Here is a 15202-nt window from a genome sequence, read left to right as displayed (position 1 = left end):
CTCCACAGAATCCAAATCTCTCTACTTCAGTATTAACTGAAATCACTTACAAAACTAGTGTTTTATCATATCCTATCAGCTACTGACAGTAAATATGAAGAATAAAATTCCGTGACCATCACTAAAAGAGGGGAGTAGCCTCCAAATGATGGAATGTTAACCACAGGCAGCGAGAACTGAACGTTTAGACTAATGCCCCAATACTGACTTTAAGTCTTTGTCTGCTGCACTGTGCAGAGACTATGCCCACACCCGTACACTTCTGCTTTTTTGATTAACCTGCGATATCTGCTGTACTGACCTGATAGAAGCAGCAGCCAGGAGATGGTAGAATGAATTCGAGAGCAGGGTCTGCTGAAAACAGGCAGGGCAGGCAAGTGAAAGGAAAACTGACACAATCCTGAGACACAGTCAGACAAGCATGGGTCAAGCCAAGAGAAAGTGAGAAAAGCACAAAGGTGAATCCATAGGAGAGTCAAAGAACAGTCAAATTCGAGAGTTAATTTTCCCCCTTTTCTCTTTTTTTTTGCGGGCGGAACACACATTCCACAACATCAACCAATCAATTAAATCACAGGTGCCCAACCTTTTTTAATGTAAGATCTACTTTTTCGTTAGCCAGTCCAGCACTATCTAACACTATGAATTTGAAGCTCCGATATGGGAAAACCATACTGTTGGCACATAAGTACAATTGTGATACCCATCACTAAAATGACAGCAAATTAAAGCAAGTGGCTCATGCTTCAGTGAACAAGTAATATTCCCCATTTTAGAAAAAAGAATATCTAAGCTTTGTCGAGAACACTTTATTTTTTTACGTGTTGACACTGCTGATCATGTCAATGACATTTTTATTTTGTCCCTGCAGCTTGATATTCAGCTCATTCAGCAGTTTAGTCAAGTCTGTGAGGAATGCTAAATCCAGAAGCCATTGGTCATCCTATAATTGTCATATTCACCATGTTTAAACGACTTGAGAAACTCTTTGATTTCAGGCAACAGCTCTCTGAACCTCGCCAAAAATTTTAGTTTTTGAAATCTCCAAACAGTAAATCGGCAGCCTCAGCAAAGCTTCTTTTATGACCTTTCCTTTGCTGAGAGACTTTTTGTGCCATTCTGAGTGAGCCAAGACATGGTTCACTCAGAATGATGCGATAATTGCTGCTTTCCCTCTTGTATCCCTTGTGAAAACCAACTTCTGTGCTGGTAGTTGAGATTTTAACTTTTCCACTTTCCGTAAATCACTTTTAATGGGAAAGACTACATCATCCGTTTTGTGTGTAGTTTTGAATAGTTGTTCTATATTTCCCTTTTTGGCATAGATGCTAGCATTGCAGATTAAACACCCACACTTTGAATGAGAAAGTACAAAAAAATCATCATGCTCCCATTCCTTGTGGTAATGGCAAGCTTTCGGTCTCTTTGCTTCATCATTTTCGCTCAAACACTACAACTATCAAATAGACAATCAAACATATAAAACTGTTAGCAAATTTGTCACGCCCAGTCTGTTTCACTCCGCTATGCAGTGTAGCAAATGTGGGGTTCGTACGGCAATAACCAGGAGAACATTCTTGGTTAGCACACACAACACTATTTACGGAGCTCCTGTAGCCTTTTTTTCAGTGGCAGCCAGCACCCAGGCAACAGAAAGTTTTACAATGCAGTCAACAAGGGTTAAACACACACAAGGGCAGTAAAATGTATGACTTAACAGCATAGATCTGAATGGATGATTAGGCTATTGAAAAAAGTAAATAGTCAAATAGCCCATTTATTTTTTGCCAAACATTCTTGCGATGGACTGGTTAGCACTCCTGCGATCTACTGGTTGGGCACCCCGAATTAAATAATTTTCCTTTTTATTACCTTATCCCCTCCTTCCCTATTATAGCTTTAAGTAAAATATACTGTATTTAATCTGACTACACCACCCTCAATAAAGTTGAGAGAACCTCTTTATTATAGTATTCAGCTTCTTTAATTATATTATATTTAATTATAATAATACAAATATCAATGTAATAATTTGTATGCTATATTTTATTATTTGAGAAAGTCTCTTTGTAAAAAGTAAAACCTATGTATTGGTCAGGAATCAAATTCAGACATTCCACATGATAGGCAAGAATTCTGCTAATGAACACAGCAACACGTCATACAGCTTGGATGAGCTAAATTAAAAACCACAAGCACTGCCTTTTTTCATTTTCTACTAATTTTCAATGATACTACAAGTGTTTCATTTTCCATTGCAACAAAAACAACAGAACAAAATTATTAAAACAATCACGTAAAAACTGTTCCAACATAACCAGAGCAAGTTGAAGAATATAATGCATAAAATGTTTGTGAAGAAGATGGAATACTCTTCTATCGTGGAATACTGTTATTTTTTGCGACCTCTAACAGATATATAATTATGTTTATATTAATAAATTAATATAGTAAATGGTGTTCAAAGATGGTTTAATACTTCAGTTATTTTTTTATTTTCACCTACCAAAACTTCCCTTTTGTTACATGATTATATATTAATATTCCATGTTAAGTGGATTTAAAGAAAATTAGTAATACAGATTAAATGAAGCTGTGGTTTCACTATCATCTAACACACTACTAGTGCCACCTTTCAATTCTCTTTGGCCAATTAAAAATTGGCTTAGATTTTGTCAGTATTTTAATAGTTCAGTATGCCAGATGATATTGCAATATGCCGCAGTGAGCTTGCTTTAGACCAGGCATTTACAGCACAATTTGAATGGCTATATTTGTAGATTACCATATGTCATGAAAGACTGGGCCCAGTTCATATAAAAAGCAGTGGAAATGGTGGTTGTCTTTTTTACTAGGTTTCTTTTTCTATAACTTAAAATACAATGTATCATTGCCTATGCTCGGATGCTGTTTGTGGACTTAAGCTCTGCATTTAATATGCTGCAGCCCCATCTATTCATAAGCAAGTTGAAGCAAATGTCCGTTAACCATAACGTTATATGATGGTATCATTCATTTTTAACAAATCATAAACAGTATGTCAGGGTCAGCAAAACTCTTTCTGAGTCACGATCTATTAGCACAGATGCCCCTCAGGGCTCTGTGAGCTCTCCAGTTCTGTTTAAACATTATACAAATTATTGTACAAGCAGTAGTCAAAGCAACTAAATTTTCAGATTCTCAGATGATATAGCTGTTCTTGGCTTAATGCATACTGTAACCGTGCTGGTCTACTCATGTTGAGTGTGCTCCAAAGTTCAGCAGCGCTTATATTTACTGTGAAGACTAAGAGTGTTTGGGGTTCAACAGGAAGTAATGCTACTCTTTCACTGTAATCGACAGCATATCAGATATGGTATTACAGTGTGGTTTGGTAAACTATCAGTTCATTTAAAATCGCAAATTACCCGCCTCATCCAGACAACTTTGAAGGTCATGGAAGTGAAACAGTATCCCTCCCTGCAGACAATCTTTGAAAAATCCATAATCAAACACGCAGGGGAAATTATATCAGATCCTTCCCACATCCTCAACTCTGAATATCAACTTCTTCCTTCTGGCAAATGTGTTAGGGTTCCCAAATGTAAGTCAAACAGATACAAACCACTATCCATTAAAGCTGTCAACACAAATGTCAAGGATAAACACAATTTTGACTCTTACAACCCACTTGAGTTCAATATGTTTTTGTGATGTGTTACATTTTGTTACTTGTTATATTGTACATGTGCAATAGAGTGATGTGCAATGTTTTTCTTATTTTTTGTAATAGAATAATGTGCAATGTTTTTCTTTTCTTTTTTTGTTTGCATTCTATTTAAATGTACAGGAGTACTGTGTGTCCATAAAAAAAATAATCCTCAGGAGACTATTAAATCTTATCTATCATTGGAATGCATACTACAGTATGTAGTGCATACTACAAGCAGAGTACATTTATCACAATATATTTCCTATAATAAAATGGAAAAGGGGGATGAATCCACATACAGTACAATCTGTAAGGGACCAGATGCAAAGAGATAAAATAAATTGTATAAGAACTTGCAGCTAATTACTTTAGGTATGTAACCTACATGCCAGGAGTATTAGAAACAAAACGTAATAAATAAAGTAAATTGCATTAGGATGCAAATATAATGTAATTGGAAAAATAGAACTGGAATAACTAAAACATGGCTACCAAACAGCAATGTTGACAAATACTCCATGTCTGAAAATACATGGAAATAGAAGTGAAGCTGCTGGAATAAAAATAAAAAAGTAGGTCAGGTACAGGAATGACATGTACACATATGAATACATTAAGATGAATCAGAATTTAAATAATCTAGATTTCAGATTATTTTTATTATAATGGTGACTGAGAAAACTTAAACACGTGTATCAAAACAACACAATTCCTTCTCCATTTTAATAGTTCAAAGTTAAACAACACCAATGAAGAATGTCATGCCAATCATGCGAAACATGAGCTGTCTCACCTGACTGTTTTAAATGAACATTTTTTTCTATCCCTACATTGTAGATAATCTTGATTAATAAACCTATATTATATAAGTTATATAACAAACACTTGACAGACTAAATGTAATGTGTAAACGTGTATGGTTTTACATAGAAAAGACGTTGTCTGTACGAAAACAGCATAGGTGTTTGAAGTGTAAAATATTAATCTCGGTATTTTTTGTTAGAATCGTAAAATGCACTTGTAACACCTTTTTTAGAATGTTGTATACTCAAAAATCAATGTGTTGCGCTTGATGAAAAATTAGCTTAGATTTTGTCAGTATTTTAACAGCGTAAATAAGGACAAATCGTAACATTAACTTTTATTTCAATGTGGCGTAATTTTAACTCTACACGTATTCTCCACATTAACAAAGCATAGTTTAAATGAGTTACATGTGTAATTCCTAGTTTTACTATATATTAATCCTACAACTATTCATACACGCTCCTTTCAGATTTACAAATAAACCCCTGAGCTCTTCCCTGTAGCCTAGGTTATTGCCTTATCACTGAGGGGACCTGCAGTGCACTGGCCTCAGCTCTCCGTACAGCCCAGTGTCAGCTGAAAGACCTGGACCTGAGGGACAATGATCTGAGGGATTCAGGAGTAAAGGAGCTGTCTGCTGCACTGGAGGATCCGCATTGTAAACTAGAAAGACTGGAGGTTTTGACAAAATTATATGGGCATCGTGCAAACACCAATGTGGACTGGTTTTTAGGGTTCAATCCACCTGGTTGTGTGGCACACATGTGACTATACTCTACATATTATTTTTTAAATGATGTGATCTTAACTGACACATCTGCTTAAATAAATAATTAGCTAAGATGCTAATTATGAGTTCCCATTAAGTTTTTCAGTTGTGTGCAGTATTGGTATTTCAGAGGTTTGGTCAATCCAAAGTTTGTAGGTTTTAAGATGCTAGGCAGAGCAGTGAGACGTAAGCATCTGAATTACCAATGTAAGTAGAGCCAGACTACAAAAAAGGAACTATATATGCATGAGTTGGGATATTGATGGGCTATTCTCTCTTCAGGCTTTCTGGATGTTGGGTCACAGAGGTTGGCTGTGCAGCTCTGGCTGCAGCTCTACAATCAAACACCTCAAGACTGAGAGAGCTGGACTTGAGCTACAATCATCCAGGGGACTCTGGAGTGAAACTACTCTCTGCTGTCCTGGAGGATAAAAAATGTAAACTGTAGAAACTGAAGTAAGTATAGAGACTAAGAGTAGAAGGTCTGCCAGTGACAAAAGAGGAAGTGTCATAGAATAATAATTCCTTATACTTACATAGCACCTTTCTGGACACTGCACTCACACTTTACAGGTAATGGGGATTTGCTTCCACCACCAATGTGCAGTACCCACCTTGATGATGTGACAGCAACCACAGTGTGCCAGTATGCTTACCACACATCAGCTATCACAGCTGAGTGATGAAGCCAGTTCAGAGATGGGGATTATTAGGGGGCCATGGTAAACGCCAGGATGTCGGGGTACACTACTCTTTTTGAGAAATGCCCTGGGATTTTTAATGACCAGAGAGAGTCAGCACCTTGGTCTTACATTTCATTTCATTTAAAGGACAGCTCCTTTTTATTGGAAAGTGTCCCTGTCACTATACTGAAGCATTAGGACCCACACAGACCACAGGGTGAGCACCCCCTACTATTACCTCCTCCAGCAGCAACCCTAGCTTTCCCATGAGGTCTCCCATCCAGGAACTAGCCAGGCTCACCCCTGCTTAGCTTTAGTGGGTTACCAATTGTGAATTGCAGGGTGGTATTCTGTAGCTGCTGGCTATATAGAATGTTATAATAGTGTTCTATAATTGTTTATTCTTGAGGTGGAAGATCACCTACAAAGCCTACAAATAAAGACATTCCATGATCAAACCTAAACACAACACAAAGATGCATGTGTAACCTACCATTCCAGGAGGAACAAGTCCTGTATCAGTTTTTAAACAGCTTATCAAATAAAATACTGAATGCTACTTCAACAATGTATGTTTTTGATACTCCACAAAATCAAATCACTCACCAAAACTTGTCTGTCTCTGAGACTCTCCAAAAACCTTTTAAATATAAGACATACATAGTGTATATATAAGATTCATAAACACTCACAAATTTCTCAGTTCCAGAAAACTCACAAGTTCTTTAGGTCCACAGCCCACAGTGAGTCTTATGGCGGACAGCACACATCAAGTATCTGCCTTCTGGCCTCCAGACAGCAGATCAATCAACTGACCCAGAAAGCCTCTGATTCCTGCTTTTCAAATTGTCAACTGACCAGCTGTCTCCCAGCAACTGTTCAGGTGACTGAACACAGCTTAGCTTATTCTCCACACCTTTATGATGAATGTGGTCCAGACAAGGCCACCATCTTATCTGTACCTGCTGCCCTTTCATAGTATGTAAAACCATAATGGCCTCTTGACCACTTTTTAATTTTGTTTACTGTTGATGTACAGCCCATAGTAGCTTTAGTTGTTTACAAACTGTTTTGGCAGTAAATATGTTCATTGCTATTTTAGTGATGTAATTGAGTTGAGTACTCTGAGATGTTACACAGACATCTTTATTTTCTATTAAATGTTAAACATTATCATTGTTATTCCTTTATGTACCAAGAGAGTTGGGCCACTGCCAAGTGGTTTGCAGGAATCTATGGTAACAGTTGCAATAAAACGATGCATCATTTCATTAACAACCACAACACTACAAACTCTAAAATTTCTTACCTCCAGAAGTTGATATTTTTCCCCAGGTGGGTCATAAACAGCTTGGCAAAACATAACTTCTGCAAAACGGTCAAAGGCTTTAGTCGATGAATTCCAAATTTAGTAGCTATTATTCTAGTGACAATGCAACTAACAATAATCAATTTTATTAGAACTTTTCAACAAGAGCTATACAACAGCAGTAATATATGTCAGTGGAAAAATCTCTTCTACCCGCTGCAGGTAAGTGTCTGTGTGCAGTACAGGCTGACCTAGCGCGAGAGAGATACAAGCAGCTTCTGTACACTGACTGGAGGGGCAGGAGGGAAAGTGACAGCAGAGACGGACCTGTTTGTGTGTGCTAACCAGAGTCACAGAAGGGTTGGTTAGCTGAGGGTCTAAAGTTGTGGTGCTGAAAAGGCAGATTCATCAGCCGTGGGTTCTTCGCCAGCGAGGACCAAAGAGAGACTTTAAAGAAAGGCAGCAGAGGCTGCTGGCTGCAGTAGCCAGTGATGTGGCAACGGTGGACAGCAGACTGACTGTAGGCTGCAGAAATCCATGTGTGATTACTCGTGGACTGGAGAGACTTTGGAGAAGAGGCATGGCCTGGATGGCTGTCGGTCACAGACATTCACAAGGTGCTTACTTCAGTTTATTATTTAAGCACGGTATGCAGGAAGACAGCAGGTGGAGAAGACCTGAAGGTTCCCCCTGAAGGGGAGCTATGTGAGCACATCAGACCTACTGTAAGGGGTCAGAGGGGTTTGGGTGGAAAAGTGCTTTCAGATTGTAGCAGGTCTTCTCACCTGTCTTGTTATTCTGGAAGTCTGTTTTGTGAAGTGTAGTTGGTGTGAAAGCATGAAAAAACAAAGCAGTGTAAAACTGAGTGACAGTGTGTGGAGATAACATATACAAACAGGTACACAACCAGTTCACTCAGTGAGGTAGGGCCTGTCTATTATACCACACTTAGTGACTGTTTAGGCCTTACTACAGGTCCACTAACAGCTATCAAGTGACCTTGTTTGACCCTTTATTGTCTTTATAACTAACATTATCTTGACCTGCCCATTGTGTTCTAACCTGGCCAGGTTTAAGTGATGCTTAAAAAAAATCCGTAATCAAAACATCTTGATGGATTTGGGCAGGATGTTCCACAAATGTGATTAGCACTGTAAGGTGTTACTACTTAAACTCTCATCATGCATTCAATAAGGCTTGTCGAACTTGTGGATCTTTGACCCCACAGTCTTCTGCCAGTATGCAGGCATGTCTCTGTGTGCCTGAATCTGTGTGTCTGTTCTGTTTTCATACAGTGTTGACCACATTGGAAAGGACAGGGACAAACCAGGACTGCTGAAATGTGAGTCAGTTTTTAATTGTTTACTCAGAAAAAAAAGGGGAGAGGGGGCACAGAGGAGGACGAAGACAAAGTGGACTTTTCCTGAATCTACCCACATCTGTCATCACTCTGTCTTATGTTGCTCTCTCAAACTTCATTCCAGTCAGTTAACTATGTATTACAGGGCTCTCCTCTGTCATATCTTTCTGATTTAACATTTCCTATCTTACTGTATCTGTGCAATTTCTTTTTCCTCTCTCTATTCACCTCTTCACTTTTAATTTACCAGTTCCTTACTAATCTTTTTCTTATTAAATTTATTCCATTCAGTTGTAATACTTTATGAGATCCACTTTTTTATAGGGGAGTTGTTTTCTTTTTTTCAGATGCGTGTGATCTCACATTGAACCAAGAAACAGCCCACAGACGTCTTGCTCTGTCAGAGGAAAACCGGAAAGTCACAGTTATGAGACAGGAACAGCCATGTCCTGATAACCCTGAGAGATCTGACTATTGGTCCCAGGTTCTGTGCAGAGAGGAGCTGACTGGGCGATGTTACTGGGAGGCTGAGTGGAGTGGGAAATGGGTATCTGTTGGAGTTGCCTATAAAGAAATCAGCAGGAAAGGATGGAGTCAGGGTCCCCTTGGATCCAACAACAAGTCCTGGTCTTTTAACTGCAGTGACCAGTTTTACTCCATCTGTCACAAGGAGAGCTGGGCTGACATACCTGTCACTCTGTCCTCCTCCAGAATAGGAGTGTATCTGGACTGCCCAGCTGGCACATTGTCATTTTACAGCATCTCCCCTGACACACCAATTCTACTCCACACTGTTCTCACCACTTTCACTGAACCTTTGTACCCCGGATTCTGGGTCTGGGGTCCTGACTCCACTGTCTCGCTGTGTCAGATAGAATAACTGCTATGTCCTTTGGGAGAAGGTCTTTTTCCATCTCTCATTTGCCCTCTGTATCTTCTTCAAAATTTGTGTTCAAAATGTTTATCAAATTAAGTGTATTTTTCAGTTTTGCTTACATGCAGGTAGGACAATGCTCATTGATTAAAATGTACAGGTAATATGATACTAAAAACAGTCCTGGAATTGCTTTCCCGTGAGCTCAAGGAAAATGACAATTTTAAGTCAGAGGAATCCACCTTTTCAAGGCAGTCCACAGGTGAAATACAATGTTCCTGAGGCAGCACAGCTTTGCCTTAAACAAGTGTGAATGGCTGTAAAGAACCGAAAGGGACAAGACCAAGGTTGTCGGCAACAATTACTCTTGTGCTATAAACAGGGTAGTACTAGTTTGATTAGATGGATGTGAATATTGTATTTTATAACACTTTCTGTATAGTATATGTAATTAAGTGAATGCATGCATTCTACTGTAAATAGAGGATTGTAAATCCGACTGTTAAAAATAATTTAAGGACATAATTTCTTAATTGACAATTAATTGTTTTTAATTTTAGCCCTAAAATGTCTTTAATACTATTGTAGCGGCAAGGCTTAATAAAATACAGGAATTAAGTTTGCTGTTCCCTTGCCAGTCTCTCTCTCCCTCGTCTCAAGTGGTGCTGGATACAGAGAGGCCATTCCACTTGGTTTAAGGTGTTTTTCTAGCTGATAGAGTGTCCTCATAAGGAACAACTCCCAAAGCTGAGACACATCAGCCACCCTAATAAATGGTCATTTCTGGCGCCTTACTGTCTGCGAGATTCCAAGTGAGAGCCTCAACCCAATTGGTTTACAACCCCAGGGTCAGAGAGCGTAGTTACTCATCCTCCACCTAGATCAGCCAATCAGGAACAGGTAGGGCAGAGTAACCCCACGTGGGTCTTGGATGCCCATGAAACTTTCAACCAATGAACGACCGTAGTTCCTCCATGTAAAACAAGCAGCATAGGGCTTCCTGGACATTTTTCAGACTCCAGCTCCTCCTGAACATTCTCGTGCTCCTCCTGGACATTCTCAGACTCAGCTCAGACAATCATGTAACAGCCAGTGTGTCTGAGTGCCAGGACTTTTCTTTGTTCTAAGAGTCGAGAACGGAGGTCGCCAGCGCGTAACCAAAGGAACACCGATTGGACACAGCAACAGCCTGCCACTGTTCTTTTTTGTCTGCGGGAGATCTGAATCCATTACAGCTGCATTCTGCATTGTAGCTGAATTCTGCATTACAGCTCGAGAATTCAATTGTTACCTCAACCCAAGTTGATATCAATTTAATTCCTATGAGTGATGTACTTGTTTTGAGTATCTAGTGTAGAAGTTGTAGCCAAGTTCATTTACGAAACGGTCTAAATGAATGATTTACTGAACGTGTGTCACTCTTGGCATTTGTAACTCTTCGTGATTGAATATACCTTTTGTATTCTGCTAACCCTCACTCATAAGATCTGTTATGTTTATATGCACATTCTATGTATTTATAAATGTATTCTTGTGTAATAGTATCCGTGTGTGTTCGAATCTTTTGCTGCCTTTTGCTGCCTCACAAAGCTTTGGAGAACTTAACATTTCTATTATCAAATTGTAAATACGATGTTTACATTGGCATTACTAATTTTTCACTTGAGTGTATGGAGGATTGTCAGCTGTCACCGAGTGCAGTTAATTAAATGTATTTTTTGATTCACAATCAGACAAATGCAACAAAAATTATCTTTGTCTTCTAAGTATATTAATAAACTTTCAGCATAGCTTTCTCCCCATTTAGATTTATTTTTCTTGGGATTTTGGGATCAAACGTGGAAAGATTAGATTAGTAATCGTTTTTATTTTTTTAATACATTTTAGAAAAGTCTATACTAAAATCTAATAAAATCTAAATCTATACTAAAAAACTGTTTATTTATTTAATACCACTCGATACTTATATTAATGGAGTTTAGTTGATACTGTTTAAACTTTTAATTATTTTAAATTGTATTACAGCATTGTACACATGCTTAAAAGAGGAGAAAACGCAAGCCTTCTTCAGGTGTGAGGATCTTCTGCTCAGAATGAAATGCTAAAATGTAATGTAGGCTCTGAATGGGTTCAATTATGATTCGGGCTTGATTAAGGTCGCTGCCTTTCATCCAAAATCCTGCTTGAATCGTTCTAAACTAAAAATTAGACACGAGAAGGGGCTCTGGTGAAATTTCTCATTTTTTAATTTCTCTTTTTTCTTGGAAAAATATCCTACCCGCTGCAATCCGGGCACAGAAGGATTAAAAGAAGCCAGACAGGCAGGGAGAAGAGTGAGTTCTAAATAAAGAGGTATCAGGGTAACAATGAAGGTAACAGCCGCAGACGTGGCCTACTTAGTCCGACAGGGCAGCCTAAAGGGGGGAAGACCACCCTTGAACGACGCTACCCCGGCTCCGGAAAGCCAGAGGGAGCGCTTCACCCCGCCTGCTGTGGGGAGGGTTGGCCACAGCCGGTGCTTATTTCTTTCCTGCCTCATCGGGGGCAGACTCTGCCAGGCCCTCATCGACAACGGTTCGACCATCAGGCACCGAGGCAGCCAGACCCCCAGGGCGCTCACCGTGCACTTTGGGGCTGTGAGGGTGAAACACCCCTTCTACCTTGCCCCAGTCCATGAGGACTGTATCCTGGGGTTAGACTGGTTGCAGCAAGTGGGTGGTTGCCTTGACCTGGGTGTGAGGGACAGGGTGCTGCGCCGGGGGTGGCGGGTGCCCTCCAGCGGCGAGGTCACTTGCTGCAACCAGTCCAACCCCAGGATACATGTTCAGCCATTCAGAGCCCTTAGGGGGTGAGACTACCTCTAGAAGTCACAGGCTGCATTCTGCTCAGCTTCTAGCTGTCAATCATTGACTCAGAAGGGGTAATCAATCAGTTTCTTATCAGTGCTCCTTTTTTCACACCAGAAGGCAACTCTGAGGTTTTTTTTTTCAATGCCTAACAGCAGAAAAGGGCTCTCTAGCAGTGTCTGAAGGTTTGTATAGCAATTGCAATGGTTTTTTATTGGTATTGCTTTAAATATTTTTTATAATTTATTTATTATATGTGAAAAATTTAATTCCAGGTCCAGTCTTTACAAAACATTATGTAGATTTTTTTCAAATTGATCAATTTGTCCCAGATTTCTATCCAAGCTAGTAGGCACCTTGAACAAGGTTTTCAAATTATTCCCAGGACATTTCACGGCCTAGAATAGAAAAACCTGACCTCTGAAGACCAAAACAAAAATGCCGCCTGCTGTTTTTTTTTTTTTTCATATGTTTGTCTGCTGAGTGGACACATTAAGAAATACAATGACTGTCTACACTCAAAACCAAGGGGGCTAGCTTCAAGTTAAGACCTGAACCAGGCTCCTGCTATGTTCTGCTGCAGAGATATAACAAAATATTTAAGTGGAGGAAATTCTAGGCGGACATTGGTTAAAAGGGTCTTCGCCAGTAAAAGTTATTGAATTACTTCCCAATCTCCGTTTTTCTGACACCCCCCAGTTTTGTAACAATATTGTGAAAAGATATTGGGACCTCTTTAATATCATCTATATATTTAGCACTCATGAACACTGTGAGCTGTTACCAGTCAAACTCTGATACAGAAATACAAACTGCTAATAAAGGAGGTCAGTCACTATAAAACCTGAAAGTTATTAATTGTTTACAGGCAAGACACCAGGGGGCAGAGTGGGGTTAGGGATCTCAGTGAATTTGATGGGGCTTCAGAAACAAAGAACAAAGTCAGCAATAAGAGTAGAGGAACAGAACAAAACACAAAAGAAGCCAAGTTCACTCTGAGCTGTTTCAGTTCCCTCAGTATCCCTGCCACAAAGCTTAATTCAAGTTCAAGTACCTTTATTGCCATTTGCATGAACAGTGCATTGAAAATCTTACACGGCTTATCTCAGTCAGAAAACATAAAAGGGTAAACACACAGACTACATGCAGGATACTTGCTCCTGCAGTAGGCTGTATCGAGATTCTCCAACGAAGGACGTGTCAATAGCTTTAAAACAAACCCATTGACACAGTTCAAGACCTTTATTAAATCACACACCATATACTGGCTCTCCTGAGGGTTACTTGCTGTTCAAGGCATTTAAAAAGGACCTTATCCCTTCTCCTTGTCTGCCGATAACCAGCTCCCGGTTTCATACCCTCATTTCACTAATTCAGATGCAGCCATTCAAAATAAGCGGGCGATACCGCATTATTTTGCGGTATGCTTGACGCAGGCTATCGCAAGTTACGGTATTAATACCGTATATTCACGCATAGTGCCGCATGATACCGCAAATAAAATAATAGTATCCTGAATTTTTGCAAGGTGGAGCTAATAAAGCTCAACCTCTCATGTTTGAGCTGTCGCCATCAAAGTCTTTACCGAAGATATTACTAATAGTATTTATAATGAATGACCTTGGACAAGCTGTAAACTCAAAGTATTGCCCTGGTCCACATTCTTTTTTTCATTGACCGTCTTTGTAAAAGTAACACCACAGCATTTCGTTGATCCAATCACGCATTTGTTTCCAATCATGCAAAGTACAGTAATTTTTGAGAATCTCCGATTCACCATGCCTTTCACATGCTAATAAAAGATATTGATTTAGGAACATGTATACTGTACTGTATACAGTATGTACATGTATATTTAATGTCTTTACTGTCCCCGTTTAAGTATTGAATATGGCTGGTCTCGGTACTTTAAAGAAAAAATACACACCAGTATTCCATTTCTCCCTAAACACTTTTAGCATCGCAGTCTTTAACTAATGTGAAATAACGTGTATAAAAAGTGGTAGTTTTAAGCTTTTCTGTGAATACGCTTGATACCGGAGTCAACAAGCATACTTTTAGAATTTGATTAATAGGGAATATAATGTGGAATCACGTATCTAAAGAAATTAATAACTATATAATTTGGTTTCTGTCAAAGCGCAATGAAACCTAGAACTTGATTCTTATGGACGCCCGGTCCCGCCAGGGATTAAAGAAAAACATGGAATTGCGTATCTAAAGAAATAACAGTATACAGTAACTATGTTCATGCACAAACAGTAGCATGTTACATTATTAATTTGGGTGTCTCCTCTTGCGGTTTTTGACTTTTTTTAAATTACAGCCCATACATAAGCTGATACTGTTTAGACTTTTAATTACTTTAAACTGTATTACAGCAGCACAATGCACAATGCAACGTAAATCGCTACCTTTGTCTTCTGCGTAATAATGTTCAGAAATAAGAAATAAGATTGCTCATAAAGGTTGTTTAATGACAAAGTATTGTTTATTTCATGGCTAAATAGTCAAGTCTAGCCAAAAAGAGAAAACATCAACTTTATTTAAACTCCAGTGAAAGTATTAATGGTTTTTAATTACCATACTTTTATGGTACATGACTTTGCTAAAATGTATTTAAAAATAAAAACGATTACAAACGCCAGTGGAGAGAGAGACACACACACTCAGTTTTTCATTGTCAAAAAGTAATTGTTTTTTACTTTGTCAGCACCCAGACAAACGCAAGCGCGTTTTTAATAAAATGCTTTTATTCATTCTTAATCAGATTCACATTCCCGAATGTCCCCCGCCCCGATCAAAAAAGGGAAATTTTAGTAGCTAAGCATAAAAAGCAGAGGAGCATAACGAAGGTCATAAA

The 15202-nt window shown here is 38.9% G+C and overlaps 1 pseudogene across 1 annotated transcript; it reads left to right on the top strand.

The window, feature by feature from the left end:
- Positions 1-5529: 5529 nt before the first annotated feature.
- LOC148646965 (stonustoxin subunit beta-like) lies at positions 5530-10224 on the top strand (annotated as a pseudogene). The gene is made up of 3 exons (XR_015927804.1): positions 5530-5723; positions 8555-8601; positions 8967-10224. The product of XR_015927804.1 is annotated as a stonustoxin subunit beta-like (transcript).
- Positions 10225-15202: the final 4978 nt, after the last annotated feature.

This window comes from Lepisosteus platostomus, chromosome 16 (genome assembly GCF_059453375.1).
Source record: "Lepisosteus platostomus isolate fLepPlt1 chromosome 16, fLepPlt1.hap1, whole genome shotgun sequence".
Lineage (NCBI taxonomy): Eukaryota > Metazoa > Chordata > Actinopteri > Semionotiformes > Lepisosteidae > Lepisosteus > Lepisosteus platostomus.
Note: the sequence above shows the minus strand (reverse complement) of the source record. Positions and strands in the feature narration are given on the sequence as shown.